The sequence below is a fragment of the Lemur catta genome, chromosome 22 (genome assembly GCF_020740605.2).
Source record: "Lemur catta isolate mLemCat1 chromosome 22, mLemCat1.pri, whole genome shotgun sequence".
Classification (NCBI taxonomy): Eukaryota; Metazoa; Chordata; class Mammalia; order Primates; family Lemuridae; genus Lemur; species Lemur catta.
Window position 1 is genome coordinate 1,605,512 of NC_059149.1, and position 18,974 is coordinate 1,624,485.

An 18,974-nucleotide genomic window follows, 5' to 3' on the forward strand; every position below is an offset into this window, starting at 1 on the left:
AGCATCAGCCCTAGGATAGTGTTAGTGTTATGGTTAGGTTTAGCATCAGTCCTAGGACAGTGTTAGGGTAAGTGTTAGGGTTAGCATCAGGCCTAGGATAGTGTTAGGGTTACGGTTAGAATCAGCCCTAGGATAGTGTTAGGGTTAGGGTTAGGGTTAGCATCAGCCCTAGGATAGTGTTAGGTTTAGGGTTAGGGATATCATCAGGCCTAGGATATTGTTAGGGTTAGGGTTATCATCAGCCCTAGGATAGTGTTAGAGTTAGGGTTAGGGTTAGCATCAGCCCTAGGATAGTGTTAGGGTTAGGGTTAGGGTTAGCATCAGCCCTAGGATAGTGTTAGGGTTAGGGTTAGGGTTAGCATCAGCCCTAGGATATTATTAGTGTTAGGGTTAGCATCAGCGCTAGGATACTGTTAGGGTTAAGGTTAGGGTTAGCATCAGCCCTAGGATAATGTTAGGGTTAGGGTTAGCATCAACCCTAGGATAGTGTTAGGGTTAGGGTTAGGGTTAGCATCAGCCCTAGGATAGTGTTCGGGTTAGGGTTAGCCTCAGCCCTAGGAGAGTGTTAGGGTTAGGGATAGGGTTAGCATCAGGCCTAGGATAGTGTTAGGGTTAGGGTTAGGGTTATCATCAGGCCTAGGATAGTGTTAGGGTTAGGGTTAGCATCAGGCCTAGGATAGTGTTATGTTTAGGGTTAGCATCAGCCCTAGGAGAGTGTTAGGGTTAGGGTTAGGGTTAGCATCAGCCGTAGGATAGTGTTAGGGTTAGGGTTAGCCTCAGCCCTAGGATAGTGTTAGAGTTAGGGTTAGTGTTAGCATCAGCCCTAGGATAGTGTTAGGGTTAGGGTTAGGGTTACCATCAGCCCTAGGATAGTGTTAGTGTTAGGGTTAGCATCAGCCCTAGGATAGTGTTAGGGTTAGGGTTAGGGTTAGCATCAGCCCTAGGATAGTATTAGTGTTAGGGTTAGGGTTAGGGTTAGCGTTAGCATCAGCTCTAGGATAGTGTTAGGGTTAGGGTTAGGGTTAGGGTTAGCATCAACCCGACGATAGTGTTAGGGTTAGGGTTAGCATCAGCCCTAGGATAGTGTTAGGGTTAGGGTTAGGGTTAGCATCAGCCCTAGGATAGTGTTAGGGTTAGGGTTAGCATCAGCCCTAGGATAGTGTTAGGGTTAGGGTTAGGGTTAGCATCAGCCCTAGGATAGTGTTAGGGTTAGGGTTAGCATCAGGCCTAGGATAGTGTTAGGGTTAGGGTTAGGGATAGCATGAGCCCTAGGATAGTGTTAGGGTTAGGGTTAGCATGAGCCCTAGGATAGTGTTAGGGTTAGGGTTAGGGTTAGCATCAGCTTAGGATAATGTTAGGGTTAGGGTTAGCATCAACCCTAGGATAGTGTTAGGGTTAGGGTTAGGGTTAGCATCAGCCCTAGGATAGTGTTCGGGTTAGGGTTAGCCTCAGCCCTAGGAGAGTGTTAGGGTTAGGGATAGGGTTAGCATCAGGCCTAGGATAGTGTTAGGGTTAGGGTTAGGGTTATCATCAGGCCTAGGATAGTGTTAGGGTTAGGGTTAGCATCAGGCCTAGGATACTGTTATGGTTCGGGTTAGCATCAGCCCTAGGAGAGTGTTAGGGTTAGGGTTAGGGTTAGCATCAGCCCTAGGATAGTGTTAGGGTTAGGGTTAGGGTTAGCATCAGCTCTAGGATAGTGTTAGGTTTAGGGTTAGCATCAGACCTAGGATAGTGTTAGGGTTAGGGTTAGGGTAAGCATCAGCCCTAGGATAGTGTAAGTGTTAGGGTTAGGGTTAGCATCAGGCCTAGGATAGTGTCAGGGTTAGGGTTATAATCAGCCCTAGGATAGTGTTAGGGTTAGGGTTAGGGTTAGCATCAGCCCTAGGATAGTATTAGGGTTAGGGTTAGCATCAGCCCTAGGATAGTGTTAGGGTTAGGGTTAGGGTTAGCACCAGGCCTAGGATAGTGTTAGGGTTAAGGTTAGGGTTAACACCAGGCCTAGGATACTGTTAGTGTTAGGGTTAGCATCAGCCTTCGGATAGCGTTAGGGTTAGGGTTAGGGTTAGCATCAGCTGTAGGATAGTGTTAGCGTTAGGGTTAGCCTCAGCCCTAGGATAGTGTTAGAGTTAGGGTTAGGGTTAGCATCAGCCCTAGGATAGTGTTAGGGTTAGGGTTAGGGTTAGCATCAGCCCTAGGATAGTGTTAGTGTTAGGGTTAGCATCAGCCCTAGGATAGTGTTAGGGTTAGGGTTAGGGTTATCATCAGCCCTAGGATAGTATTAGGGTTAGGGTTAGGGTTAGGGTTAGCGTTAGCATCAGCTCTAGGATAGTGTTAGGGTTAGGGTTAGGGTTAGCATCAACCCTAGGATAGTGTTAGGGTTAGGGTTAGGGTTAGCATCAGCCCTAGGATAGTGTTAGGGTTAGGGTTAGCATCAGCCCTAGGATAGTGTTAGGGTTAGGGTTAGGGTTAGCATCAGCCCTAGGATAGTGTTAGGGTTAGGGTTAGCATCAGCCCTAGGATAGTGTTAGGGTTAGGGTTAGGGTTAGCATCAGCCCTAGGATAGTGTTAGGGTTAGGGTTAGCATCAGCCCTAGGATAGTGTTAGGGTTAGGGTTAGGGTTAACATCAGCCCTAGGATAGTGTTAGGGTTAGGGTTAGCATCAGCCCTAGGATAGTGTTATGGTTAGGGTTAGGGTTAGCATCAGCCCTAGTATAGTGTTAGGGTTAGGGTTATCATCAACCCTAGGATAGTGTTAGGGTTAGGGTTAGGGTTAGCATCAGCCCTAGGATAGTGTTAGGGTTAGGGTTAGCCTCAGCCCTAGGAGAGTGTTAGGGTTAGGGATCGGGTTAGCATCAGGCCTAGGATAGTGATAGGGTTAGGGTTAGAGTTATCATCAGGCCTAGGATAGTGTTAGGGTTAGGGTTAGCATCAGGCCTAGGATAGTGTTATGGTTAGGGTTAGCATCAGCCCTAGGAGAGTGTTAGGTTTAGGGTTAGGGTTAGCATGAGCTCTAGGATAGTATTAGGTTTAGGGTTAGCATCAGACCTATGATAGTGTTAGGGTTAGGGTTAGGGTAAGCATCAGCCCTAGGATAGTGTAAATGTTAGGTTTGGGTTAGCATCAGGCCTAGGATAGTGTTAGGGTTAGGGTTAGCATCAGCCCTAGGATAGTGTTAGGGTTAGGGTTAGGGTTAGCATCAGCCCTAGGATAGTGTTAGGGTTAGGGTTAGCATCAGCCCTAGGATAGTGTTACGGTTAGGGTTAGGGTTAGCACCAGGCCTAGGATAGTGTTAGTGTTAGGGTTAGCATCAGCCTTAGGATAGTGTTAGGGTTAGGGTTAGGGTTAGCATCAGCCGTAGGATAGTGTTAGGGTTAGGGTTAGCCTCAGCCCTAAGATAGTGTTAGAGTTAGGGATAGGGTTCGCATCAGCACTAGGATAGTGTTAGGGTTAGGGTTAGGGTTAGCATCAGCCCTAGGATAGTGTTACTGTTAGGGTTAGCATCAGCCCTAGGATAGTGTTAGGGTTAGGGTTAGGGTTAGCATCCGCCCTAGGATAGTGTTAGGGTTAGGGTTAGGGTTAGCATCAGCCCTAGAATAGTGTTAGTGTTAGGGTTAACATAAACCCTAGGATAGTGTTAGGGTTAAGGTTAGGGTTAACACCCCGGGTTAGGATAGTGTTAGTGTTAGGGTTAGCATCAGCCTTAGGATAGCGTTAGGGTTAGGGTTAGGGTTAGCATCAGCCGTAGGATAGTGTTAGGGTTAGGGTTAGCCTCAGCCCTAGGATAGTGTTAGAGTTAAGGTTAGGATTAGCATCAGCCATAGGATAGTGTTAGGGTTAGGGTTAGGTTTATCATCAGCCCTAGGATAGTGTTAGGGTAAGTGTTAGGGTTAGGATCAGGACTAGGATAGTGTTAGGGTTAGGGTTAGGGTTAGCATCAGCCCTAGGATAGTGTTAGGGTTATGGTTAGGGTTAGCATCAGCCCTAGGATAGTGTTAGGGTTAGGGTTAGCATCAGCCCTAGGATAGTGTTAGGGTTAGGGTTAGGGTTAGCACCAGGCCTAGGATAGTGTTAGTTTTAGGGTTAGCATCAGCCTTAGGATAGTGTTAGGGTTAGGGTTAGGTTTAGCATCAGCCGTAGGATAGTGTTAGGGTTAGGGTTAGCCTCAGCCCTAAGATAGTGTTAGAGTTAGGGATAGGGTTCGCATCAGCACTAGGATAGTGTTAGGGTTAGGGTTAGGGTTAGCATCAGCCCTAGGATAGTGTTACTGTTAGGGTTAGCATCAGCCCTAGGATAGTGTTAGGGTTAGGGTTAGGGTTAGCATCCGCCCTAGGATAGTGTTAGTGTTAGGGTTAGGGTTAGCATCAGCCCTAGAATAGTGTTAGTGTTAGGGTTAACATAAACCCTAGGATAGTGTTAGGGTTAGGGTTAGGGTTATCATCAGGCCTAGGATAGTGTTAGGGTTAGGGTTAGGGTTTGCATCAGTTCAAGGATAGTGTTAGGGTTAGCGTTAGGGTTAGCATCAGCCCTAGGATAGTGTTAGGGTTAGGGTTAGCATCAGCCCTAGGATAGTGTTAGGGTTAGGGTGAGCATCAGGCCTAGGATAGTGTTTGGGTTAGGGTTAGGGTTAGCATTAGCCCTAGGATAGTGTTAGGGTTAGGGTTAGCCTCAGCCCTTGGAGAGTGTTAGGGTTAGGGATCGGGTTAGCATCAGGCCTAGGATAGTGTTAGGGTTAGGGTTAGGGTTAGCATCAGGCCTAGGATAGTGTTAGGGTTAGGGTTAGCATCAGGCCTAGGATAGTGTTAGGGTTAGGGTCAGCATCAGCCCTAGGATAGTGTTAGGGTTAGGGTTAGGGTTAGCATCAGCCCTAGCATAATGTTAGGGTTATGGTTAGGTTTAGCACCAGCCCTAGGATAGTGTTAGGGTAAGTGTTAGGGTTAGCATCAGGCCTAGGATAGAGTTATGGTAAGTGTTAGGGTTAGCATCAGGCCTAGGATAGTGTTAGGTTTACGGTTAGAATCAGCCCTAGGATAGTGTTAGGGTTAGGGTTAGGGTTAGCATCAGCCCTAGGATAGTGTTAGGTTTAGGGTTAGGGATATCATCAGGCCTAGGATATTGTTAGGGTTAGGGTTATCATCAGCCCTAGGATAGTGTTAGAGTTAGGGTTAGGGTTAGCATCAGCCCTAGGATAGTGTTAGGGTTAGGATTAGGGTTAGCATCAGCCCTAGGATATTATTAGGGTTAGAGTTAGCATCAGCCCTAGGATAGTGTTAGGGTTAAGGTTAGGGTTAACACCAGGCCTAGGATAGTGTTAGTGTTAGGGTTAGCATCAGCCTTAGGATAGCGTTAGGGTTAGGGTTAGGGTTAGCATCAGGCGTAAGATAGTGTTAGGGTTAGGGTTAGCCTCAGCCCTAGGATAGTGTTAGAGTTAGGGTTAGGGTTAGCATCAGCCCTAGGATAGTGTTAGGGTTAGCGTTAGGTTTAGCATCAGCCCTAGGATAGTGTTAGGGTAAGTGTTAGGGTTAGGATCAGGCCTAGGATAGTGTTAGGGTTAGGGTTAGGGTTATCATCAGACCTAGGATAGTGTTAGAGTTAGTGTTAGGGTTAGCGTCAGCCCTAGGATAGTGTTAGGGTTAGGGTTAGGGTTAGCATCAGCCCTAGGATAGTGTTAGGGTTAGGGTTAGGGTTAGCATCAGCCCTAGGATATTATTAGGGTTAGGGTTAGCATCAGCCCTAGGATAGTGTTAGGGTTAAGGTTAGGGTTAACACCAGGCATACCATAGTGTTAGTGTTAGGGTTAGCATCAGCCTTAGGATAGCGTTAGGGTTAGGGTTAGCATCAGCCGTAGAATAGGGTTAGGGTTAGGGTTAGCCTCAGCCCTAGGATAGTGTTAGAGTTAGGGTTAGGGTTAGCATCAGCCCTAGGATAGTGTTAGTGTTATGGTTAGCATCAGCCCTAGGATAGTGTTAGGGTTAGCGTTAGGGTTAGCATGAGCCCTAGGATAGTATTAGGGTTAGGTTTAGGGTTAGGGTTAGCGTTAGCATCAGCTCTAGGATAGTGTTAGGGTTAGGGCTAGGGTTAGCATCAACCCCAGGATAGTGTTATTGTTAGGGTTAGGGTTAGCATCAGCCCTAGGATAGTGTTAGGGTTAGGGTTAGCATCAGCCCTAGGATAGTGTTAGGGTTAGGGTTAGGGTTAGCATCAGCCCTAGGATAGTGTTAGGGTTAGGGTTAGCATCAGCCCTATGATAGTGTTAGGGTTAGGGTTAGGGTTAGCATCAGCCCTAGGATAGTATTAGCGTTAGGGTTAGCATCAGCCATAGGATAGTGTTAGGGTTAGGGTTAGGGTTAGCATCAGCCCTAGGATAGTGTTAGGGTTAGGGATAGCATCAGCCCTAGGATAGTGTTAGGGTTAGGGTTAGGGTTAGCATCAGCCCTAGGATAGTGTTAGGGTTAGGGTTAGCATCAACCCTAGGATAGTGTTAGGGTTAGGGTTAGGGTTAGCATCAGCCCTAGGATAGTGTTAGGGTTAGGGTTAGCCTCAGCCCTAGGAGAGTGTTAGGGATAGGGATAGGGTTAGCATCAGGCCTAGGATAGTGTTAGGGTTAGGGTTAGGGTTATCATCAGGCCTAGGTTAGTGTTAGGGTTAGGGTTAGCATCAGGCCTAGGATAGTGTTAGGGTTAGGGTTAACATCAGCCCTAGGATAGTGTTAGGGTTAGGGTTAGGGTTAGCATCAGCTCTAGGATAGTGTTAGGTTTAGTGTTAGCATCAGACCTAGGATAGTGTTAGGGTTAGGGTTAGGGTAAGCATCAGCCCTAGGATAGTGTAAGTGTTAGGGTTAGGGTTAGCATGAGGCCTAGGATAGTGTTAGGGTTAGGGTTAGCATCAGCCCTAGGATAGTGTTAGGGTTCGGGTTAGGGTTAGCATCAGCCCTAGGATAGTATTAGGGTTAGGGTTAGCATCAGCCCTAGGATAGTGTTAGGGTTAGGGTTAGGGTTAGCACCAGGCCTAGGATAGTGTTAGTGTTAGGGTTAGCATCAGCCTTAGGATAGTGTTAGGGTTAGGGTTAGGGTTAGCATCAGCCGTAGGATAGTGTTAGGGTTAGGGTTAGCCTCAGCCCTAAGACAGTGTTAGAGTTAGGTTTAGGGTTAGCATCCGCCCTAGGATAGTGTTATGGTTAGGGTTAGGGTTAGCATCAGCCCTAGGATAGTGTTAGGGTTAGGGTTAACATAAACCCTAGGATAGTGTTAGGGTTAGGGTTAGGGTTATCATCAGGCCTAGGATAGTGTTAAGGTGAGGGTTAGGGTTAGCATCAGTTCAAGGATAGTGTTAGGGTTAGCGTTAGGGTTAGCATCAGCCCTAGGATAGTGTTAGGGTTAGGGTTAGCATCAGCCCTAGGATAGTGTTAGGATTAGGGTTAGGGTTAGCATCAGCCCTAGGATAGTGTTAGGGTTAGGGTTAGCATCAGGCCTAGGATAGTGTTTGGGTTAGAGTTAGGGTTAGCATTAGCCCTAGGATAGTGTTAGGGTTAGGGTTAGCCTCAGCCCTAGGAGAGTGTTAGGTTTAGGGATCGGGTTAGCATCAGGACTAGGATAGTGTTAGGGTTAGGGTTAGGGTTAGCATCAGCCCTAGGATAGTGTTAGGGTTAGGGTTAGCCTCAGGCCTAGGATAGTGTTAGGTTTAGGGTTAGCATCAGCCCTAGGATAGTGTTAGGGTTATGTTTAGGTTTAGCATCAGTCCTAGGATAGTGTTAGGGTAAGTGTTAGGGTTAGCATCAGGCCTAGGATAGTGTTAGGGTTACGGTTAGAATCAGCCCTAGGATAGTGTTAGGGTTAGGGTTAGGGTTAGCATCAGCCCTAGGATAGTGTTAGGTTTAGGGTTAGGGATATCATCAGGCCTAGGATATTGTTAGGGTTAGGGTTATCATCAGCCCTAGGATAGTGTTAGAGTTAGGGTTAGGGTTAGCATCAGCCCTAGGATAGTGTTAGGGTTAGGGTTAGGGTTGGCATCAGCCCTAGGATAGTGTTAGGGTTAGGGTTAGGGTTAGCATCAGCCCTAGGATATTATTAGGGTTAGGGTTAGCATCAGCCCTAGGATAGTGTTAGGGTTAAGGTTAGGGTTAACACCAGGCCCAGGATAGTGTTAGTGTTAGGGTTAGCATCAGCCTTAGGATAGCGTTAGGATTAGGGTTAGGGTTAGCATCAGCCGTAGGATAGTGTTAGGGTTAGGGTTAGCCTCAGCCCTAGGATAGTGTTAGAGTTAGGGTTAGTGTTAGCATCAGCCCTAGGATAGTGTTAGGGTTAGGGTTAGGGTTACCATCAGCCCTAGGATAGTGTTAGTGTTAGGGTTAGCATCAGCCCTAGGATAGTGTTAGTGTTAGGGTTAGGGTTAGCATCAGCCCTAGGATAGTATTAGGGTTAGGGTTAGGGTTAGCGTTAGCATCAGCTCTAGGATAGTGTTAGGGTTAGGGTTAGGGTTAGGGTTAGCATCAACCCTAGGATAGTGTTAGGGTTAGGGTTAGGGATATCATCAGGCCTAGGATATTGTTAGGGTTAGGGTTATCATCAGACCTAGGATAGTGTTAGAGTTAGTGTTAGGGTTAGCATCAGCCCTAGGATAGTGTTAGAGTTAGGGTTAGGGTTAGCATCAGCCCTAGGATAGTGTTAGGGTTAGGGTTAGGGTTAGCATCAGCCCTAGGATATTATTAGGGTTAGGGTTAGCATCAGCCCTAGGATAGTGTTAGGGTTAAGGTTAGGGTTAACACCAGGCATAGGATAGTGTTAGTGTTAGGGTTAGCATCAGCCTTATGATAGCGTTAGGGTTAGGGTTAGGGTTAGCATCAGCCGTAGAATAGTGTTAGGGTTAGGGTTAGCCTCAGCCCTAGGATAGTGTTAGAGTTAGGGTTAGGGTTAGCATCAGCCCTAGGATAGTGTTAGTGTTATGGTTAGCATCAGCCCTAGGATAGTGTTAGGGTTAGCGTTAGGGTTAGCATGAGCCCTAGGATAGTATTAGGGTTAGGGTTAGGGTTAGGGTTAGCGTTAGCATCAGCTCTAGGATAGTGTTAGGGTTAGGGCTAGGGTTAGCATCAACCCCAGGATAGTGTTATTGTTAGGGTTAGGGTTAGCATCAGCCCTAGGATAGTGTTAGGGTTAGGGTTAGCATCAGCCCTAGGATAGTGTTAGGGTTAGGGTTAGGGTTAGCATCAGCCCTAGGATAGTGTTAGGGTTAGGGTTAGCATCAGCCCTATGATAGTGTTAGGGTTAGGGTTAGGGTTAGCATCAGCCCTAGGATAGTATTAGCGTTAGGGTTAGCATCAGCCATAGGATAGTGTTAGGGTTAGGGTTAGGGTTAGCATCAGCCCTAGGATAGTGTTAGGGTTAGGGATAGCATCAGCCCTAGGATAGTGTTAGGGTTAGGGTTAGGGTTAGCATCAGCCCTAGGATAGTGTTAGGGTTAGGGTTAGCATCAACCCTAGGATAGTGTTAGGGTTAGGGTTAGGGTTAGCATCAGCCCTAGGATAGTGTTAGGGTTAGGGTTAGCCTCAGCCCTAGGAGAGTGTTAGGGATAGGGATAGGGTTAGCATCAGGCCTAGGATAGTGTTAGGGTTAGGGTTAGGGTTATCATCAGGCCTAGGTTAGTGTTAGGGTTAGGGTTAGCATCAGGCCTAGGATAGTGTTAGGGTTAGGGTTAACATCAGCCCTAGGATAGTGTTAGGGTTAGGGTTAGGGTTAGCATCAGCTCTAGGATAGTGTTAGGTTTAGGGTTAGCATCAGACCTAGGATAGTGTTAGGGTTAGGGTTAGGGTAAGCATCAGCCCTAGGATAGTGTAAGTGTTAGGGTTAGGGTTAGCATGAGGCCTAGGATAGTGTTAGGGTTAGGGTTAGCATCAGCCCTAGGATAGTGTTAGGGTTCGGGTTAGGGTTAGCATCAGCCCTAGGATAGTATTAGGGTTAGGGTTAGCATCAGCCCTAGGATAGTGTTAGGGTTAGGGTTAGGGTTAGCACCAGGCCTAGGATAGTGTTAGTGTTAGGGTTAGCATCAGCCTTAGGATAGTGTTAGGGTTAGGGTTAGGGTTAGCATCAGCCGTAGGATAGTGTTAGGGTTAGGGTTAGCCTCAGCCCTAAGACAGTGTTAGAGTTAGGTTTAGGGTTAGCATCCGCCCTAGGATATTGTTATGGTTAGGGTTAGGGTTAGCATCAGCCCTAGGATAGTGTTAGGGTTAGGGTTAACATAAACCCTAGGATAGTGTTAGGGTTAGGGTTAGGGTTATCATCAGGCCTAGGATAGTGTTAAGGTTAGGGTTAGGGTTAGCATCAGTTCAAGGATAGTGTTAGGGTTAGGGTTAGCATCAGCCCTAGGATAGTGTTAGGGTTAGGGTTAGCATCAGCCCTAGGATAGTGTTAGGATTAGGGTTAGGGTTAGCATCAGCCCTAGGATAGTGTTAGGGTTAGGGTTAGCATCAGGCCTAGGATAGTGTTTGGGTTAGAGTTAGGGTTAGCATTAGCCCTAGGATAGTGTTAGGGTTAGGGTTAGCCTCAGCCCTAGGAGAGTGTTAGGTTTAGGGATCGGGTTAGCATCAGGACTAGGATAGTGTTAGGGTTAGGGTTAGGGTTAGCATCAGGCCTAGGATAGTGTTTGGGTTAGAGTTAGGGTTAGCATTAGCCCTAGGATAGTGTTAGGGTTAGGGTTAGCATCAGCCCTAGGATAGTGTTAGGATTAGGGTTAGGGTTAGCATCAGCCCTAGAATAGTGTTAGGGTTAGGGTTAGCATCAGGCCTAGGATAGTGTTTGGGTTAGAGTTAGGGTTAGCATTAGCCCTAGGATAGTGTTAGGGTTAGGGTTAGCCTCAGCCCTAGGAGAGTGTTAGGTTTAGGGATCGGGTTAGCATCAGGACTAGGATAGTGTTAGGGTTAGGGTTAGGGTTAGCATCAGCCCTAGGATAGTGTTAGGGTTAGGGTTAGCCTCAGGCCTAGGATAGTGTTAGGTTTAGGGTTAGCATCAGCCCTAGGATAGTGTTAGGGATATGTTTAGGTTTAGCATCAGTCCTAGGATAGTGTTAGGGTAAGTGTTAGGGTTAGCATCAGGCCTAGGATAGTGTTAGGGTTACGGTTAGAATCAGCCCTAGGATAGTGTTAGGGTTAGGGTTAGGGTTAGCATCAGCCCTAGGATAGTGTTAGGTTTAGGGTTAGGGATATCATCAGGCCTAGGATATTGTTAGGGTTAGGGTTATCATCAGCCCTAGGATAGTGTTAGAGTTAGGGTTAGGGTTAGCATCAGCCCTAGGATAGTGTTAGGGTTAGGGTTAGGGTTGGCATCAGCCCTAGGATAGTGTTGGGGTTAGGGTTAGGGTTAGCATCAGCCCTAGGATATTATTAGGGTTAGGGTTAGCATCAGCCCTAGGATAGTGTTAGGGTTAAGGTTAGGGTTAACACCAGGCCCAGGATAGTGTTAGTGTTAGGGTTAGCATCAGCCTTAGGATAGCGTTAGGATTAGGGTTAGGGTTAGCATCAGCCGTAGGATAGTGTTAGGGTTAGGGTTAGCCTCAGCCCTAGGATAGTGTTAGAGTTAGGGTTAGTGTTAGCATCAGCCCTAGGATAGTGTTAGGGTTAGGGTTAGGGTTACCATCAGCCCTAGGATAGTGTTAGTGTTAGGGTTAGCATCAGCCCTAGGATAGTGTTAGGGTTAGGGTTAGGGTTAGCATCAGCCCTAGGATAGTATTAGGGTTAGGGTTAGGGTTAGGGTTAGCGTTAGCATCAGCTCTAGGATAGTGTTAGGGTTAGGGTTAGGGTTAGGGTTAGCATCAACCCTAGGATTGTGTTAGGGTTAGGGTTAGGGATATCATCAGGCCTAGGATATTGTTAGGGTTAGGGTTATCATCAGACCTAGGATAGTGTTAGAGTTAGTGTTAGGGTTAGCATCAGCCCTAGGATAGTGTTAGAGTTAGGGTTAGGGTTAGCATCAGCCCTAGGATAGTGTTAGGGTTAGGGTTAGGGTTAGCATCAGCCCTAGGATATTATTAGGGTTAGGGTTAGCATCAGCCCTAGGATAGTGTTAGGGTTAAGGTTAGGGTTAACACCAGGCATAGGATAGTGTTAGTGTTAGGGTTAGCATCAGCCTTAGGATAGCGTTAGGGTTAGGGTTAGGGTTAGCATCAGCCGTAGAATAGTGTTAGGGTTAGGGTTAGCCTCAGCCCTAGGATAGTGTTAGAGTTAGGGTTAGGGTTAGCATCAGCCCTAGGATAGTGTTAGTGTTATGGTTAGCATCAGCCCTAGGATAGTGTTAGGGTTAGCGTTAGGGTTAGCATGAGCCCTAGGATAGTATTAGGGTTAGGGTTAGGGTTAGGGTTAGCGTTAGCATCAGCTCTAGGATAGTGTTAGGGTTATGGCTAGGGTTAGCATCAACCCCAGGATAGTGTTATTGTTAGGGTTAGGGTTAGCATCAGCCCTAGGATAGTGTTAGGGTTAGGGTTAGCATCAGCCCTAGGATAGTGTTAGGGTTAGGGTTAGGGTTAGCATCAGCCCTAGGATAGTGTTAGGGTTAGGGTTAGCATCAGCCCTATGATAGTGTTAGGGTTAGGGTTAGGGTTAGCATCAGCCCTAGGATAGTATTAGCGTTAGGGTTAGCATCAGCCATAGGATAGTGTTAGGGTTAGGGTTAGGGTTAGCATCAGCCCTAGGATAGTGTTAGGGTTAGGGATAGCATCAACCCTAGGATAGTGTTAGGGTTAGGGTTAGGGTTAGCATCAGCCCTAGGATATTGTTAGGGTTAGGGTTAGCATCAACCCTAGGATAGTGTTAGGGTTAGGGTTAGGGTTAGCATCAGCCCTAGGATAGTGTTAGGGTTAGGGTTAGCCTCAGCCCTAGGAGAGTGTTAGGGATAGGGATAGGGTTAGCATCAGGCCTAGGATAGTGTTAGGGTTAGGGTTAGGGTTATCATCAGGCCTAGGTTAGTGTTAGGGTTAGGGTTAGCATCAGGCCTAGGATAGTGTTAGGGTTAGGGTTAACATCAGCCCTAGGATAGTGTTAGGGTTAGGGTTAGGGTTAGCATCAGCTCTAGGATAGTGTTAGGTTTAGGGTTAGCATCAGACCTAGGATAGTGTTAGGGTTAGGGTTAGGGTAAGCATCAGCCCTAGGATAGTGTAAGTGTTAGGGTTAGGGTTAGCATGAGGCCTAGGATAGTGTTAGGGTTAGGGTTAGCATCAGCCCTAGGATAGTGTTAGGGTTCGGGTTAGGGTTAGCATCAGCCCTAGGATAGTATTAGGGTTAGGGTTAGCATCAGCCCTAGGATAGTGTTAGGGTTAGGGTTAGGGTTAGCACCAGGCCTAGGATAGTGTTAGTGTTAGGGTTAGCATCAGCCTTAGGATAGGGTTAGGGTTAGGGTTAGGGTTAGCATCAGCCGTAGGATAGTGTTAGGGTTAGGGTTAGCCTCAGCCCTAAGACAGTGTTAGAGTTAGCTTTGGGGTTAGCATCCGCCCTAGGATATTGTTATGGTTAGGGTTAGGGTTAGCATCAGCCCTAGGATAGTGTTAGGGTTAGGGTTAACATAAACCCTAGGATAGTGTTAGGGTTAGGGTTAGGGTTATCATCAGGCCTAGGATAGTGTTAAGGTTAGGGTTAGGGTTAGCATCAGTTCAAGGATAGTGTTAGGGTTAGGGTTAGCATCAGCCCTAGGATAGTGTTAGGGTTAGGGTTAGCATCAGCCCTAGGATAGTGTTAGGATTAGGGTTAGGGTTAGCATCAGCCCTAGGATAGTGTTAGGGTTAGGGTTAGCATCAGGCCTAGGATAGTGTTTGGGTTAGAGTTAGGGTTAGCATTAGCCCTAGGATAGTGTTAGGGTTAGGGTTAGCCTCAGCCCTAGGAGAGTGTTAGGTTTAGGGATCGGGTTAGCATCAGGACTAGGATAGTGTTAGGGTTAGGGTTAGGGTTAGCATCAGCCCTAGGATAGTGTTAGGGTTAGGGTTAGCCTCAGGCCTAGGATAGTGTTAGGTTTAGGGTTAGCATCAGCCCTAGGATAGTGTTAGGGTTATGGTTAGGTTTAGCATCAGTCCTAGGATAGTGTTAGGGTAAGTGTTAGGGTTAGCATCAGGCCTAGGATAGTGTTAGGGTTACGGTTAGAATCAGCCCTAGGATAGTGTTAGGGTTAGGGTTAGGGTTAGCATCAGCCCTAGGATAGTGTTAGGTTTAGGGTTAGGGATATCATCAGGCCTAGGATATTGTTAGGGTTAGGGTTATCATCAGCCCTAGGATAGTGTTAGAGTTAGGGTTAGGGTTAGCATCAGCCCTAGGATAGTGTTAGGGTTAGGGTTAGGGTTGGCATCAGCCCTAGGATAGTGTTAGGGTTAGGGTTAGGGTTAGCATCAGCCCTAGGATATTATTAGGGTTAGGGTTAGCATCAGCCCTAGGATAGTGTTAGGGTTAAGGTTAGGGTTAACACCAGGCCCAGGATAGTGTTAGTGTTAGGGTTAGCATCAGCCTTAGGATAGCGTTAGGATTAGGGTTAGGGTTAGCATCAGCCGTAGGATAGTGTTAGGGTTAGGGTTAGCCTCAGCCCTAGGATAGTGTTAGAGTTAGGGTTAGTGTTAGCATCAGCCCTAGGATAGTGTTAGGGTTAGGGTTAGGGTTACCATCAGCCCTAGGATAGTGTTAGTGTTAGGGTTAACATCAGCCCTAGGATAGTGTTAGGGTTAGGGTTAGGGTTAGCATCAGCCCTAGGATAGTATTAGGGTTAGGGTTAGGGTTAGGGTTAGCGTTAGCATCAGCTCTAGGATAGTGTTAGGGTTAGGGTTAGGGTTAGGGTTAGCATCAACCCTAGGATAGTGTTAGGGTTAGGGTTAGGGATATCATCAGGCCTAGGATATTGTTAGGGTTAGGGTTATCATCAGACCTAGGATAGTGTTAGAGTTAGTGTTAGGGTTAGCATCAGCCCTAGGATAGTGTTAGAGTTAGGGTTAGGGTTAGCATCAGCCCTAGGATAGTGTTAGGGTTAGGGTTAGGGTTAGCATCAGCCCTAGGATATTATTAGGGTTAGGGTTAGCATCAGCCCTAGGATAGTGTTAGGGTTAAGGTTAGGGTTAACACCAGGCATAGGATAGTGTTAGTGTTAGGGTTAGCATCAGCCTTAGGATAGCGTTAGGGTTAGGGTTAGGGTTAGCATCAGCCGTAGAATAGTGTTAGGGTTAGGGTTAGCCTCAGCCCTAGGATAGTGTTAGAGTTAGGGTTAGGGTTAGCATCAGCCCTAGGATAGTGTTAGTGTTATGGTTAGCATCAGCCCTAGGATAGTGTTAGGGTTAGCGTTAGGGTTAGCATGAGCCCTAGGATAGTATTATGGTTAGGGTTAGGGTTAGGGTTAGCGTTAGCATCAGCTCTAGGATAGTGTTAGGGTTAGGGCTAGGGTTAGCATCAACCCCAGGATAGTGTTATTGTTAGGGTTAGGGTTAGCATCAGCCCTAGGATAGTGTTAGGGTTAAGGTTAGGGTTAACACCAGGCCCAGGATAGTGTTAGTGTTAGGGTTAGCATCAGCCTTAGGATAGCGTTAGGATTAGGGTTAGGGTTAGCATCAGCCGTAGGATAGTGTTAGGGTTAGGGTTAGCCTCAGCCCTAGGATAGTGTTAGAGTTAGGGTTAGTGTTAGCATCAGCCCTAGGATAGTGTTAGGGTTAGGGTTAGGGTTACCATCAGCCCTAGGATAGTGTTAGTGTTAGGGTTAGCATCAGCCCTAGGATAGTGTTAGGGTTAGGGTTAGGGTTAGCATCAGCCCTAGGATAGTATTAGGGTTAGGGTTAGGGTTAGGGTTAGCGTTAGCATCAGCTCTAGGATAGTGTTAGGGTTAGGGTTAGGGTTAGGGTTAGCATCAACCCTAGGATAGTGTTAGGGTTAGGGTTAGGGATATCATCAGGCCTAGGATATTGTTAGGGTTAGGGTTATCATCAGACCTAGGATAGTGTTAGAGTTAGTGTTAGGGTTAGCATCAGCCCTAGGATAGTGTTAGAGTTAGGGTTAGGGTTAGCATCAGCCCTAGGATAGTGTTAGGGTTAGGGTTAGGGTTAGCATCAGCCCTAGGATATTATTGGGGTTAGGGTTAGCATCAGCCCTAGGATAGTGTTAGGGTTAAGGTTAGGGTTAACACCAGGCATAGGATAGTGTTAGTGTTAGGGTTAGCATCAGCCTTAGGATAGCGTTAGGGTTAGGGTTAGGGTTAGCATCAGCCGTAGAATAGTGTTAGGGTTAGGGTTAGCCTCAGCCCTAGGATAGTGTTAGAGTTAGGGTTAGGGTTAGCATCAGCCCTAGGATAGTGTTAGTGTTATGGTTAGCATCAGCCCTAGGATAGTGTTAGGGTTAGCGTTAGGGTTAGCATGAGCCCTAGGATAGTATTAGGGTTAGGGTTAGGGTTAGGGTTAGCGTTAGCATCAGCTCTAGGATAGTGTTAGGGTTAGGGCTAGGGTTAGCATCAACCCCAGGATAGTGTTATTGTTAGGGTTAGGGTTAGCATCAGCCCTAGGATAGTGTTAGGGTTAGGGTTAGCATCAGCCCTAGGATAGTGTTAGGGTTAGGGTTAGGGTTAGCATCAGCCCTAGGATAGTGTTAGGGTTAGGGTTAGCATAAGCCCTATGATAGTGTTAGGGTTAGGGTTAGGGTTAGCATCAGCCCTAGGATAGTATTAGCGTTAGGGTTATCATCAGCCATAGGATAGTGTTAGGGTTAGGGTTAGGGTTAGCATCAGCCCTAGGATAGTGTTAGGGTTAGGGATAGCATCAGCCCTAGGATAGTGTTAGGGTTAGGGTTAGGGTTAGCATCAGCCCTAGGATAGTGTTAGGGTTAGGGTTAGGGTTAGCATCAGCCCTAGGATAGTGTTAGGGTTAGGGTTAGCATCAACCCTAGGATAGTGTTAGGGTTAGGGTTAGGGTTAGCATCAGCCCTAGGATAGTGTTAGGGTTAGGGTTAGCCTCAGCCCTAGGAGAGTGTTAGGGATAGGGATAGGGTTAGCATCAGGCCTAGGATAGTGTTAGGGTTAGGGTTAGGGTTATCATCAGGCCTAGGTTAGTGTTAGGGTTAGGGTTAGCATCAGGCCTAGGATAGTGTTAGGGTTAGGGTTAACATCAGCCCTAGGATAGTGTTAGGGTTAGGGTTAGGGTTAGCATCAGCTCTAGGATAGTGTTAGGTTTAGGGTTAGCATCAGACCTAGGATAGTGTTAGGGTTAGGGTTAGGGTAAGCATCAGCCCTAGGATAGTGTAAGTGTTAGGGTTAGGGTTAGCATGAGGCCTAGGATAGTGTTAGGGTTAGGGTTAGCATCAGCCCTAGGATAGTGTTAGGGTTCGGGTTAGGGTTAGCATCAGCCCTAGGATAGTATTAGGGTTAGGGTTAGCATCAGCCCTAGGATAGTGTTAGGGTTAGGGTTAGGGTTAGCACCAGGCCTAGGATAGTGTTAGTGTTAGGGTTAGCATCAGCCTTAGGATAGTGTTAGGGTTAGGGTTAGGGTTAGCATCAGCCGTAGGATAGTGTTAGGGTTAGGGTTAGCCTCAGCCCTAAGACAGTGTTAGAGTTAGGTTTAGGGTTAGCATCCGCCCTAGGATATTGTTATGGTTAGGGTTAGGGTTAGCATCAGCCCTAGGATAGTGTTAGGGTTAGGGTTAACATAAACCCTAGGATAGTGTTAGGGTTAGGGTTAGGGTTATCATCAGGCCTAGGATAGTGTTAAGGTTAGGGTTAGGGTTAGCATCAGTTCAAGGATAGTGTTAGGGTTAGGGTTAGCATCAGCCCTAGGATAGTGTTAGGGTTAGGGTTAGCATCAGCCCTAGGATAGTGTTAGGATTAGGGTTAGGGTTAGCATCAGCCCTAGGATAGTGTTAGGGTTAGGGTTAGCATCAGGCCTAGGATAGTGTTTGGGTTAGAGTTAGGGTTAGCATTAGCCCTAGGATAGTGTTAGGGTTAGGGTTAGCCTCAGCCCTAGGAGAGTGTTAGGTTTAGGGATCGGGTTAGCATCAGGACTAGGATAGTGTTAGGGTTAGGGTTAGGGTTAGCATCAGCCCTAGGATAGTGTTAGGGTTAGGGTTAGCCTCAGGCCTAGGATAGTGTTAGGTTTAGGGTTAGCATCAGCCCTAGGATAGTGTTAGGGTTATGGTTAGGTTTAGCATCAGTCCTAGGATAGTGTTAGGGTAAGTGTTAGGGTTAGCATCAGGCCTAGGATAGTGTTAGGGTTACGGTTAGAATCAGCCCTAGGATAGTGTTAGGGTTAGGGTTAGGGTTAGCATCAGCCCTAGGATAGTGTTAGGTTTAGGGTTAGGGATATCATCAGGCCTAGGATATTGTTAGGGTTAGGGTTATCATCAGCCCTAGGATAGTGTTAGAGTTAGGGTTAGGGTTAGCATCAGCCCTAGGATAGTGTTAGGGTTAGGGTTAGGGTTGGCATCAGCCCTAGGATAGTGTTAGGGTTAGGGTTAGGGTTAGCATCAGCCCTAGGATATTATTAGGGTTAGGGTTAGCATCAGCCCTAGGATAGTGTTAGGGTTAAGGTTAGGGTTAACACCAGGCCCAGGATAGTGTTAGTGTTAGGGTTAGCATCAGCCTTAGGATAGCGTTAGGATTAGGGTTAGGGTTAGCATCAGCCGTAGGATAGTGTTAGGGTTAGGGTTAGCCTCAGCCCTAGGATAGTGTTAGAGTTAGGGTTAGTGTTAGCATCAGCCCTAGGATAGTGTTAGGGTTAGGGTTAGGGTTACCATCAGCCCTAGGATAGTGTTAGTGTTAGGGTTAGCATCAGCCCTAGGATAGTGTTAGGGTTAGGGTTAGGGTTAGCATCAGCCCTAGGATAGTATTAGGGTTAGGGTTAGGGTTAGGGTTAGCGTTAGCATCAGCTCTAGGATAGTGTTAGGGTTAGGGTTAGGGTTAGGGTTAGCATCAACCCTAGGATAGTGTTAGGGTTAGGGTTAGGGATATCATCAGGCCTAGGATATTGTTAGGGTTAGGGTTATCATCAGACCTAGG